This window comes from Dendrobates tinctorius, unplaced genomic scaffold (genome assembly GCF_039654945.1).
Source record: "Dendrobates tinctorius isolate UK_male_01 unplaced genomic scaffold, ASM3965494v1 ptg000038l, whole genome shotgun sequence".
In the NCBI taxonomy this organism is placed as follows: Eukaryota; Metazoa; Chordata; class Amphibia; order Anura; family Dendrobatidae; genus Dendrobates; species Dendrobates tinctorius.
This window is the reverse complement of record NW_027361706.1, coordinates 20981161-20994755: the sequence shown is the minus strand read 5'-3', so window position 1 is coordinate 20994755 and position 13595 is coordinate 20981161. Positions and strand designations below refer to the sequence as shown.

Genomic DNA, 13595 nt, shown 5'->3' with positions numbered 1-13595 from the left:
GCTCCGCTGTACCCACGTTACGCACGCACGGCTCCACCGTACCCACGTTACGCACGCACGGCTCCGCCGTACCCACGTTACACACACGGCTCCGCTGTACACACGTTACGCACGCACGGCTCCGCTGTACCCACGTTACACACACGGCTCCGCTGTACACACGTTACGCACGCACGGCTCCGCTGTACCCACGTTACACACGGCTCCGCTGTACCCACGTTACACACACGCACGGCTCCGCTGTACCCACGTTACGCACGGCTCCGCTGTACACACGTTACGCACGCACGGCTCCGCTGTACCCACGTTACGCACGCACGGCTCCGCTGTACCCACGTTACACACGCACACGGCTCCGCTGTATCCACGTTACGCACACACATGGCTCCGCTGTACCCACGTTACGCACGCACGGCTCCGCTGTACACACGTTACGCACGCACGGCTCCGCTGTACACACGTTACGCACGCACACGGCTCCGCTGCACCCACGTTACACACACACACGGCTCCGCTGTACACACGTTACGCACACACGGCTCCGCTGTACCCACGTTACGCACGCACACGGCTCCGCTGTACCCACGTTACACACGCACACGGCTCCGCTGTATCCACGTTACGCACGCACACGGCTCCGCTGTACCCACGTTACGCACGCACGGCTCCGCTGTACACACGTTACGCACGCACGGCTCCGCTGTACCCACGTTACGCACGCACGGCTCCGCTGTACCCACGTTACGCACGCACACGACTCCGCTGTACCCACGTTACACACACACACGGCTCCGCCGTACACACGTTACGCACGCACGGCTCCGCCGTACCCACGTTACGCACGCACGGCTCCGCCGTACCCACGTTACACACACGGCTCCGCCGTACACACGTTACGCACGCACGGCTCCGCCGTACCCACGTTACGCACGCACGGCTCCGCTGTACCCACGTTACGCACGCACGGCTCCGCTGTACCCACGTTACACACACACACGGCTCCGCTGTACACACGTTACGCACGCACGGCTCCGCAGTACCCACGTTACGCACGCACGGCTCCGCCGTACCCACGTTACACACACGGCTCCGCTGTACCCACGTTACACACGCACACGGCTCCGCTGTATCCACGTTACACACACACATGGCTCCGCTGTACCCACGTTACGCACGCACGGCTCCGCTGTACACACGTTACGCACGCACGGCTCCGCTGTACACACGTTACGCACGCACAGCTCCGCTGTACCCACGTTACGCACGCACGGCTCCGCTGTACCCACGTTACGCACGCACGGCTCCGCCGTACCCACGTTACACACACACATGGCTCCGCTGTACCCACGTTACGCACGCACGGCTCCGCTGTACCCACGTTACGCACGCACGGCTCCGCTGTACACACGTTACGCACGCACGGCTCCGCTGTACACACGTTACGCACGCACGGCTCCGCCGTACCCACGTTACACACACGGCTCCGCTGTACACACGTTACGCACGCACACGGCTCCGCCGTACCCACGTTACGCACGCACGGCTCCGCTGTACCCACGTTACACACACGGCTCCGCCGTACCCACGTTACGCACGCACGGCTCCGCTGTACCCACGTTACGCACGCACGGCCCCACTTCGTCTCATACACAACTCCGCATGCGCACTGCACCACGTGACAACCACTTTCCCCAGAGATCACGGTAGAGGCTAAATCCAAGTCGGCTAAAGGACCTCTGCTGACGTCATGCCCATGTGACCACAAGGGGCGGGGCCTCTTCCTCCACATAGAGCAGCAGAGCAGACAGAGGAAGCTGCGGATGTCATGGTGGGAATTGGAGCATTTTGTGCGGTATTTGGAGTGGTTTGGGGTCATTCTCCATAGAGCACGTGTCATAGCGGGATTTGGAGTGTTTTGGGGTCACAGATCAGGTAGGTGGATGTTCATGCAAGAGCTGGGAGTCTGCCTGGGGAGAAGGGGGTGATGTTGCTTTCATGGGGCTGCATGTGCATGCTTGAGGGGGGGTCTGCCTGGGAGAAGGGGGTAATGTTGCTTTCATGGGGCTGCATGTGCATGCTTGAGCGGGGGTCTGCCTGGGAGAAGGGGGTGATGTTGCTTGCATGGGGCTGCATGTGCATGCTTGAGCGGGGGTCTGCCTGGGAGAAGGGGGTGATGTTGCTTGCATGGGGCTGCATGTGCATGCTTGAGCGGGGGTCTGCCTGGGAGAAGGGGGTGATGTTGCTTTCACGGGGCTGCATGTGCATGCTTGAGGGGGGGTCTGCCTGGGAGAAGGGGGTGATGTTGCTTTCACGGGGCTGCATGTGCATGCTTGAGGGGGGGTCTGCCTGGGAGAAGGGGGTGATGTTGCTTTCACGGGGCTGCATGTGCATGCTTGAGGGGGGGTCTGCCTGGGAGAAGGGGGTGATGTTGCTTGCATGGGGCTGCATGTGCATGCTTGAGCGGGGGGCTGCCTGGGAGAAGGGGGTGATGTTGCTTTCATGGGGCTGCATGTGCATGCTTGAGGGGGGGTCTGCCTGGGAGAAGGGGGTGATGTTGCTTGCATGGGGCTGCATGTGCATGCTTGAGCGGGGGTCTGCCTGGGAGAAGGGGGTGATGTTGCTTTCATGGGGCTGCATGTGCATGCTTGAGCGGGGGTCTGCCTGGGAGAAGGGGGTGATGTTGCTTTCATGGGGCTGCATGTGCATGCTTGAGGGGGGGTCTGCCTGGGAGAAGGGGGTGATGTTGCTTGCATGGGGCTGCATGTGCATGCTTGAGCGGGGGTCTGCCTGGGAGAAGGGGGTGATGTTGCTTTCATGGGGCTGCATGTGCATGCTTGAGGGGGGGTCTGCCTGGGAGAAGGGGGTGATGTTGCTTGCATGGGGCTGCATGTGCATGCTTGAGCGGGGGTCTGCCTGGGAGAAGGGGGTGATGTTGCTTGCATGGGGCTGCATGTGCATGCTGGAGGGGGGGGTCTGCCTGGGAGAAGGGGGTAATGTTGCTTGCATGGGGCTGCATGTGCATGCTTGAGGGGGGTCTGCCTGGGGAGAAGGGGGTGATGTTGCTTTCACGGGGCTGCATGTGCATGCTTGAGGGGGGGTCTGCCTGGGAGAAGGGGGTGATGTTGCTTGCATGGGGCTGCATGTGCATGCTTGAGCGGGGGTCTGCCTGGGAGAAGGGGGTGATGTTGCTTTCATGGGGCTGCATGTGCATGCTTGAGGGGGGGTCTGCCTGGGAGAAGGGGGTGATGTTGCTTGCATGGGGCTGCATGTGCATGCTTGAGCGGGGGTCTGCCTGGGAGAAGGGGGTGATGTTGCTTGCATGGGGCTGCATGTGCATGCTGGAGGGGGGGGTCTGCCTGGGAGAAGGGGGTAATGTTGCTTGCATGGGGCTGCATGTGCATGCTGGAGGGGGGGTCTGCCTGGGAGAAGGGGGTAATGTTGCTTGCATGGGGCTGCATGTGCATGCTTGAGGGGGGTCTGCCTGGGGAGAAGGGGGTGATGTTGCTTGCATGGGGCTGCATGTGCATGCTGGAGGGGGGGGGTCTGCCTGGGAGAAGGGGGTAATGTTGCTTGCATGGGGCTGCATGTGCATGCTTGAGGGGGGGTCTGCCTGGGGAGAAGGGGGTGATGTTGCTTGCATGGGGCTGCATGTGCATGCTGGAGGGGGGGTCTGCCTGGGGAGAAGGGGGTAATGTTGCTTGCATGGGGCTGCATGTGCTTGCTGGAGGGCGGGATGCCTGGGGAGAATGGGGTGATGATGTTTGCATGGGGATGCATGCTGGAGGGGGTCTGCCTGGGAGAAGGGGGTGATGTTGCTTGCATGGGGCTGCATGTGCATGCTGGTGGGGTGGTCTGGCTAGGGAGAAGGGGGTGATGTTGCTTGCATGGGGCTGCATGTGCATGCTGGAGGGGGTCTGCTTGGGGTGAAGGGTGATGTTGCTTGCATGGGGCTGCATGTGCATGCTGGGTGGTCTGCCTGGGGAGAAAGGGGTGATGTTGCGTGCATGCTGGAAGGCGGTCTGCTTGGGGAGAAGGGTGATGTTGCTTGCATGGGGCTGCATGCTGGGTGGTCTGCCTGGGGAGAAGGGGGTTTTGTTGCTTGCATGGGACTGCGTGTGTATGCTGGAGGGGGGGTCTGCCTGGGGAGAAGCGCGTGTTGTTGCTTGAATGGGGCTGCATGCTGGAGGCGTGTCTGCCTGGGGAGAAGGGGGTGATGTTGCTTGCATGGGGCTGCGTTTGCCTGTGGAGAAGGGGGTGATGTTGCTTGCATGGGGCTGCATGTGCATGCTGGGGGGGTCTGCCTGGGCACCAGGGGGTGATGTTGCTTGCATGCGGCTGCATGTGCATGCTGGGGGGGTCTGCATGGGGAAAAAGGGGTGCTGTTTCTTGCATGGGGCTGCATGTGCATGCTTGAGGGGGTGCCTGCCTGGGGAGAAGGGGGTGATGTTGCTTGCATGGGGCTTCATGTGCTTGCTTGAGGGGGGGGGGGTCTGCCTGGGGAGAAGGGGGTGATGTTGCTTGTATGGGGTTGCATGTGCATGCTGGAGAGGGGGCCTGCCTGGGGAGAAGGGGGTGATGTTGCTTTCATGGGGTTGCATGTGCATGCTGGAGGGGGTCTGCCTGGGCACAAAGGGGTGATGTTGCTTGCATGGGGCTGCATGTGCATGCTGGGGGGGTCTGCTTGGGGATAAAAGGGTGATGTTGCTTTCATGGGGCTGCATGTGCATGCGTGAGGGGGTGCCTGCCTGGGGAGAAGGGGGTGATGGGGCTGCATGTGCTTGCTTGAGGGGGGGGTCTGCCTGGGGAGAAGGGGGTGATGTTGCTTGCATGGGGCTGCATGTGCATGCTGGAAGGGGGTCTGCCTGGGGAGAAGGGGGTGACGTTGCTTGCATGGGGCTGCTTGTGCATGCTGGAGGGGGTGTCTGGCTAGTGAGAAGGGAGTGATGATGTTTGCATGGCGCTGCATGTGCATGCTGGAGGGGGGTCTGCCATGGGAGAAGGGGGTGATGTTGCTTGCATGGGGCTGCGTGTGCATGCTGGACGGGGGGTCTGGCTAGGGGGAAGGGAGTGATGATGCTTGCATGGGGCTGCATGTGCATACTGGAGGGGGGTCTGGCTAGGGAGAAGGGAGTGATGATGCTTGCATGGCGCTGCATGTGCATGTTGGGGGGGTCTGCCTGGGGAGAAGGGAGTGATCAATCTTCCATGGGGCTTCATGTGCATGCTGGAGGGAGTCTGCCTGGGGAGAAGGGGGTGATGTTGCTTGCATGGGGCTGCATGTGCATGCTGGAGGGGGGTCTGCCTGGGGAGAAGGGAGTTATGAATCTTGCATGGGGCGTCATGTGCATGCTGGACGGGGGGGTCTGACTGGGAGAAGGGGGTGATGTTGCTTCTCCCCAGGCAGACCACCCAGCATGTGCTTTCTGGGTGGTCTGCCTGGGGAGAAGGAGTGATGGGGCTGCATGTGCATGCTGGAGGGGGGAATGCTTTGGGAGAACGGGGTGATGGTGCTTGCATGGGGCTGCATGCTGGAGGGGGGGATGCTTTGGGAGAAGGGGGTGATGTTGCTTGCATGGGGCTACATGTGCATGCGTGAGGGGGGGTCTGCCTGGGGAGAAGTGGGTGATGCTTGCATGGGGCTGCATATGCATGTTGGAGGGGGGGTCTGTCTGGGGAGAAGGGGGTGATGTTGCTTGTATGGGGCTGCATGTGCATGCTGGAGGGGGGGGTCTGCCTGGGGAGAAGTGGGTGATGCTTGCATGGGGCTGCATATGCATGTTGGAGGGGGGGTCTGTCTGGGGAGAAGGGGGTGATGTTGCTTGCATGGGGCTGCTTGTGCATGCTGGAGGGGGGTCTGGCTAGGGATAAGGGAGTGATGATGCTTGCATGGCGCTGCATGTGCATGCTGGAGGGGGGGGTCTGGCTAGGGAGAAGGGAGTGATGATGCTTGCATGGCGCTGCATGTGCATGCTGGAGGGGGGTCTGCCTGGCGAGAAGGGAGTGATGAATCTTGCATGGGGCTTCATGTGCATGCTGGAGGGGGTCTACCTGGAAGAAGGGGGTGATGTTGCTTGCATGCGGCTGCATGTGCTTTCTGGGTGGTCTGCCTGGGGAGAAGGAGTGATGTTGCTTGCATGGTGCTGCATGTGCATGCTGGAGGGCGGGCTGCCTGGGGAGAGCTGGGTGATGATGCTTGCATGGGGCTGCATGCTGGAGGGGGTCTGCCTGGGAGAAGGGGGTGATGTTGCTTGCATGGGGCTGCATGTGCATTCTGGAGGGGGTCTGCCTGGGAGAAGGGGGTGGTGTTGCTTGCATGGGGCTGCATGTGCATGCTGGGGGGGAGTCTGCCTGGGCAGAAGGGGGTGATGTTGCTTGCATGGGGCTGCATGTGCGTTATGGGGGGTGGTCTGCCTGGGGAGAAGGGAGTGATGATGCTTGAATGGGGCTGGATGCTGGAGCCGATCTGCCTGGGAGAAGGCGGTGATGTTGCTTGCATGGGGCTGCATGTGCATGCTGGAGGGCGGTCTGCCTGGGGAGAACGGGGTGATGATGCTTGCATGTGGCTGCATACTGCAGGGGGTCTGCCTTGGAGAAGGGGGTGATGCTTGCATGGGGCTGCATGTGCATGCTGGAGGGGAGTCTGCGTGGGGAGAATGGGGTGATGCTTGCATGGGGCTGCATGTGCATGCTGGAGGGGGGTCTGCCTGGGGAGAAGAGGGTGATGATGCTTGCATGGGGCTGCATGTGCATGCTGGAGGGGGGTGTGCCTGGGGAGAAGAGGGTGATGTTGCTTGCATGGGGCTGCATGTTCATACTGGAGGGGGGTCTGCCTGGGGAGAAGAGGGTGATGTTGCTTGCATGGGGCTGCATGTTCATACTGGAGGGGGGTCTGCCTGGGGAGAAGAGGGTGATGTTGCTTGCTTGGGGCTACGTGCGCATGCTGAAGGGGGGTCTGCCTGGGAAGAAGGGGGTGATGTTGCTTGCTTGGGGCTGCGTGCGCATGCTGAAGGGGGGGTCTGCCTGGGAAGAAGGGGATGATGCTTGCATGGGACTGCATGCTGGGAGTCTGACTGGGGAAGTGGGTGTAGGTTGCATGGGACTTCGTGCTCGGGGTCTGCCTAGGGAAGGAAGTACGCTGCCGCTCGCTCTGCCGCTGTAACCAAGGTTTTCCCCCGGCGCTGCACCTTTAAGGCTAGGGCCCCCCTGTTTTGGTCGCTGTGACGTGGTAGTGGGCTTCATACAGTCTGATCAGAATGTAAAGTAATAACCTCATGTTCAGGTTGTACATTTTAGCTGATTGGCATTAGATCACGGTGTGAATATTGGGAGGGGCGGCCGTGGCTTTTTGTACCTTAGGCAAGATTTTACTTACATAAATGTCTTTATTTTCTTCTAGGTGTTGTGGGTTTCCTCCATCTTCTCTCGCCGTGCCCTCCACAGTAACCTCTTTGGATGCCAATTCATCATTTGTCATCTCTCCACCAAGTGGAGTGCTGGTGCCTCCACCATCCATGTTCTGCCAAAATAGGTGTGACCCAGCGCCACTCTGATGTCCAATTGAGGAGTCTAAGATCTCTGAAATTATCCTCCCCTCTTCCGACGGCTTGCTAGGGTTGGTCCTGTGGGGGTCTACCACCTTTTCATTTCCTTTGTCCAATATTTAGTTCTCACCTTTACCATAGTTGCCTTACACTGTCTGTACTTTGATGCTTCTCTATGTCTTTTTTTGGGGCTTTGTTTTATGTTTTTTTTTTTTGTTTTGTTTTATGGGTCATCCTAGGACGTGTTATCTATGGCATAGGGTCCACCTAGATCCCCTTCCCTTTACTCATTTTCATGTCCTATAGTGTATTCAATGAGAAATTAATTTTGTGTTAAGTAATGCAATACAATTTCTCCTACGCCTCATTGGGGGACACAGACAGTGGGTGTTATGCTGCTTGCCACTAGGAAGACACTAAGTAAACCAGAAAAAAATGTAACTCCTCCCCTGCAGTATACACCCTCTCGCTGGAGGAGATTTCTCCAGTTCTTGCTTAGTGTCTGTAGGAGGCACTTGGATCTGGCTTCAGACCCCACCGTTTTTTCCTTTTTGATTTTTCTGTAATTTTTTAATTAACGGAGTGAAGGGGGCGACTGTTCCTTTCTACGGCCCGCTCTCCCCTGAACCAGCAACAGGCAAGCACGCGGAGTATACCTCCCCGTACACTTTCCTGCGACAAACGGGGCTGATTCCTCTGGCGATGCTTCCTTTACGGTCCCGGTAATCCACAGATACGAGGGCACGAGGAGGGCTCTGGAGCGCGACAGACGAAGCATGGAGTGCAATGGAAAAGACTGGAACAGCGCTTCCGAATGCCCTAAATCAACCCCATAGCTCTCCATCCCCCTGCCCATAGGGAGGATCGATTGAGCATACCCCTTTAAGAACGCCTCCAGCTCTGCTACATCAGCCCAGGAGGATGAGAAGACCTGCATGGATGGCCCCGGACAGCGTGGCCGGCCTGAGCACTGGAGTAGAGGTATGGGGTCGGGTCCTGTTTCATGGGAGAGGTGCTGACTTTGTCTCAGCGGAGGTGCACAGGCGCCCCCCCAAACCCGGCGCTTACCGTGGGTAGGCCAAAAATGTAGTACCCGGCTTTTCCGGCCTACTAGACCGCAATTTGAATAACGCCGCACACGCTTGCGCCGCTGTCCCCCCTCCTTGGCGCCTCTCGATCCCTTACGAGACGCGCAATCCTAGTCTCGGGGGCCATGTCATTTACTTCAGCCTTCTCTGGACTCGGAATGTGTGGCGCGCACTCTGCTGGATATCGGGTGACACCACAGGGCCACCGCTATTCCTCCCGGGGACACCGCATAGGAACAAAGCTTAACCCCTTCTCGGCACATTCCCTGCAACTGCAGACCAGACTCTGCTTTTAACCCTTTCAGGAGCGCTATGTCTCAATCTAAGGAGGCTAAACGGGCTGCTAAGAAGAACGCCGCGTTTTTTACCTTGTGTACCACTTGCAAGACTGCCTTGCCCAGTGCCCAGACTAATCCCTTATGCACGGGCTGTGACCCGGCTTGCGCTCAAACGTCCCTCGCCGCCACCGCTGCTGACGGATTTCCTGCGTTTAATCCCCTGAGTGGGCTACGTCCCTGTCACGGTCGGTGGAGTCACTGACCCAGGCTATAGACTCACTTAGGGAGACCTCTTTAAGGCAGAAAGCGTCTTTACCTCCCGAGGAGGGCTCTGGCGACGGCCGGGAACTGTCCACCAGCAGGGGCCGTACTCGTTCAAGGGATGGTCAGGTCTCTAGAAAGCGGACCCATGACGCGTCCTCTAGTCACGCTTCAGCATCGGCGAGTTCTGTCTCTCGCTCTCCCTCTCCTAATGTTCGCGGCGAGCACGACTCTGAATTCGAATCTGAAACGTCAGCCCCTCAGAATCCCCCAAATGACCAAGAGTCGCTTGATTCTCTTATAGAATCAGTCAACAGGATTCTGGAGTTGGATAAGGAAAATATTCCCGCTCCAGCACACGCTATCTCATTTAAGAGAACCAAACGTGTATACAGGTTATTTACCAGCCATCCGGAGTTTAAGGACATTGTCCAGAAACATAGGGATCGGCCACATAAGCGGTTCACAGGGCAAAAGTCTACTGAGGCAAAATACCCTTTTGTTCCAGACCTAATGAAGGATTGGTTACAGTCCCCTTTGGTGGACCCTCCTGTATCGCGTCTTGCTTTTAAAACGCTCCTATCCGTTTGTGAGGGCTCCTCAGAAACCCCTCCGATCGTCAAATTGACTACCTTGCCCGCTCAGTTTTTGAACCTTCAGGAGTGGCGCTTTTTTCATCTTTCGCGGCGACTTGGGTCACTAAGGCAATTAGCCGCTTGGGCATAAGTCTTAATTACAGCCTTCCAGGGCACCAGTCTTCCTGGTGTCGCCAGGCAGATAATTCACGCAGCGGACTTTGTAGTGCACGCTTCTTTAGATGCCGCCAATTGCGCTGCTCAAACTGCCGCTAATGCGATCTTCATTAGAAGAGCCCTATGGCTCAGCGACTGGCGGGCAGATGCCACATCTAAAAGATCGTTTACTTCTCTGCCCTATCAAACTGGTCGTCTTTTTGGAGAGAAACTGGACCAGCTCATTTCTGATACTACCGGGGGAAAAAGTAAATTCCTTCCTCAACAAAAGGCTGTTCGGCCATTTCGGAACCAACAGCCGACGCGCTTTCGATCTCTTCGCAACAACTCCAGTTGGTCCTCTTCTACAGTCTCTTCCGGTTCAGGTCGGTCCCCGCGAGGAGACAGAGGATCCCAGACCTAACCGCTCTTGGAAGCCCAGGCCTAGGGCATCTGGATCTAGAGGAGCCAGATCTCGTAGATCTTCTACGCAATGACTTGCAGTATCCGGCGGACACCGACAAAATAGGCGGTCGTCTACTTTCCTTCAGTCACACCTGGCTCGCGGTCGTCAACAACAAGTGGGTTAGGGAGCTGGTGGCCTCCGGATACGAGATGTCTTTTTCTTGGGGGGGGGGAGAAGAAAATTCTAAGAGCATTCCTTCGGGCTGTTCGGGCTCTGCAAAGGAACGGAATCATCATTCCGGTCCCTCAGCACGAAAGGTTCAGGGGTTTTTATTCAAACCTTTTTGTGGTTTCAAAGAAGGACGGGACGATGCGGCCCATTCTGGATCTCAAACTGTTAAGTCAGTTTGTCAAGGTACGGAGATTCCGAATGGAATCTCTCTGATCAGTTGTCGCTTCCATGGAATAAGGAGAGTTCCTAGCATCCATCGACATCAAGGACGCTTACCTTCACATTCCGATCTGCCCTTCCCACCAACATTTCCTGCATTTTGCAATTCATAAGGAACACTTCCAGTTCGTTGCCTTGCCCTTCGGACTCGCCACCACCTCCAGGGTCATTACCAAGGTCATGGCGACTGTCATGGCCATTCTCCACACTCGGGGAGTGGTGGTGTTACCATACCTGGACAACCTGCTCATCAAGGGTCTGTCCCTTCCAGCCTGCAAGGAATCCGTGGATATAACAGTAAATACACTTTCTCGCCTGGGATGGCAGATAAAAAAAGTCTTTCCCAAAACCGGCTCAACAGATTTCCTTTTTAGGAATGATCTTGAACACTTCCCGCGGGTTGGTCATTCTCCCTCCAGAAAAGACCCTAGCCTTACAACAGGCAGCGCAGACTTTTTCCCGACCGACTTCTCATACCATTCGTTTCAGCATGAGAGTTCTCAGAAAGCTGGTGGCAGCGATTGAAGCAGTCCCAATCGCACAGTTCCATCTCCGTCCCTTACAATATGCGTTGCGGTTAGCTTGGGACAAGAACCCGTTCTCCCTGGACCGTCGGTTCCTTCTTTCTGTCCCTGCGGGTCACATAAGCGCTCAAGTGGTGGACACTGAAGTCCTCCCTAAATCAAGGGAGGTCTTTTTTTCCCAGTAAGATGGTTAGTAGTAACCACCGACGTAAGTCTTCTAGGCTGGGGTGTGGTCTTTCGTCACCACACGGCACAGGGTTGTTGGTCAACTCGAGAGTCACGTCTCCCCATCAACATTTTGGAGATACGAGCGATCAGGTTAGCTCTATGGAGTTTCCACCATCTCCTCGCAGGTCAACCCATCAGGATCCAATCCGACAACGCCAAGACTGTAGCGTATATCAACCGCCAGGGAGGTACTCTGAGCAGGATGGCCATGCACGAAGTGAGTCACATCCTCCATTGGGCCGAGACCAACCATTCGCCCATCTCAGCAATCCACATCCTGGGCGTAAAGAATTGGGCGGCAGATTTTCTCAGTCACCAAGGCCTTGCCGCGGGAGAGTGGTCTCTTCATCCGGAAGTCTTTCAGCAGATTTGTCATCGTTGGGGGACTCCGGATGTGGATATCATGGCCTCAAGACTAAACAACAAGGTTCCTCAATTCATTGCCCGATCGCGTGATCCATGCGCCATCGGTGCGGATGCCCTAGTTCTGCCGTGGCACCGGTTCCCGTACATCTTTCCCCCTCTTCCCTTGCTTCCGAGGGTCATCAGAATGGAAAGAGTACCAGTGATCCTAGTCGCGCCAGATTGGCCGAGCATTGTACGCAGAACTAATACAACTAGTCGCCGACGTACCCTGGCGACTTCCAGATCGCATGGATCTACTCTCACAGGGCCTGATTTACCACCAGGAGTACGGGGACCTGTCTTTGACGGCGTGGCCGTTGAATCTTAGATTTTAGCACAGGCTGGGTTATAATAAAAATATATTTTTTATTTCTATAGCGCCGACATATTCCACAGCACTTTACATTTCAGAGGGGATTTGTAGAGACAGTAGACATTACAGCATAACAATAATCACATAGATTATAACAAATACCAAGAGGAATGAGGGCCCTGCTCGCAAGCTTACAGTCTATGAGGAAAGAGGTAGACATGAAAGGTGGGTGGTAACAGTTGCCCTGATTGTATGGACCAGCCATAATGTTAAGCGTGTGACAGTACAGACACAGAGGGCTAATGGATGCATAAAGCATGTGGGATCATGATGCGGGGAACCTGGTTATGGTGAAACTTTTGGGTTCTCTCATGATGTGATTTCCACCATGATTAGTGCTAGGAAGCCTGTGTCCATGCGCATCTATCACTGCACCTGGAAAACCTTCTTTTCGTGGTGCAAGGATCATGGTCGATCCCCCTCTGGTGTTTTCCATTCCGGCCATATTGGAATTCCTTCAATCCGTATTAAAGTCTAATAAGTCATGTCAGACTAACTTAATTTCCTTCTATGATGGAATCACTGATTGGGTGGATCAAGGAAATGCTGTAGATATAGTATATCTTGACTTCAGCAAAGCATTTGACGAAGTATCTCATACAATCCTTATTGAAAAAATGACCAAGTATGGAATGGACAAGGCAACTGTTAGGTGGATTCATAACTGGCTTAGCGATCGGATCCAAAGAGTGGTCGTAAATGGCTGCACATCCAGTTGGAAGAATGTCTCAAGTGGGGTAGCACAGGGCTCTGTCCTGGGCCCTGTATTGTTCAACATCTTTACCCTCAATTCCTTCATCTAAATCGTTGATAAACTGATTAAATTTGCTGATGACACAAAGCTAGGAGGGATAGCTAATACTAGAGAAGAGAGAGAGAGAGGATTCAAAAAGATATAAATAAACTGGAGAAGGGGGCAGCAAATAACAGAATGGATTTTAACAGGGAAAAATGCAAAGGACTACATCTGGGCAATAAAAATGAAAAAAGCATATACAGAATGGAAGGAATAGGGCTAAGCAACAACACATGTGAAAAAGATTTGGGTATACTAATAGATCACAGACTGAATATGAGTCAACAGTGTGATGCAGCAGCAAAAAAGGCAAATGCAATTCTAGGATGTATTAACAAGCATACAGTCTAGATCACATGAAGTCATTATTTCCCTCTACTCCTCTTTGGTCAGACCTCATTTGGAATATTGTGTCCAGTTTTGGGCACCACATTTTAAAAAAGACATCAACAAACTGGAGCAAGTTCAGAAAAGAGCGACCAGAATGGTGACCGGTCTGCAAACCCTGTCTTAT

At 55.7% G+C, this 13595-nt stretch overlaps 1 long non-coding RNA gene across 1 annotated transcript; it reads left to right on the top strand.

Moving 5' to 3' along the window:
* Window positions 1-1698: 1698 nt before the first annotated feature.
* Window positions 1699-8414, top strand: LOC141088255 (uncharacterized). Its single transcript, XR_012231871.1, has 2 exons — window positions 1699-1932; window positions 7397-8414. It is a non-coding gene; the product is annotated as an uncharacterized lncRNA (long non-coding RNA).
* Window positions 8415-13595: the final 5181 nt, after the last annotated feature.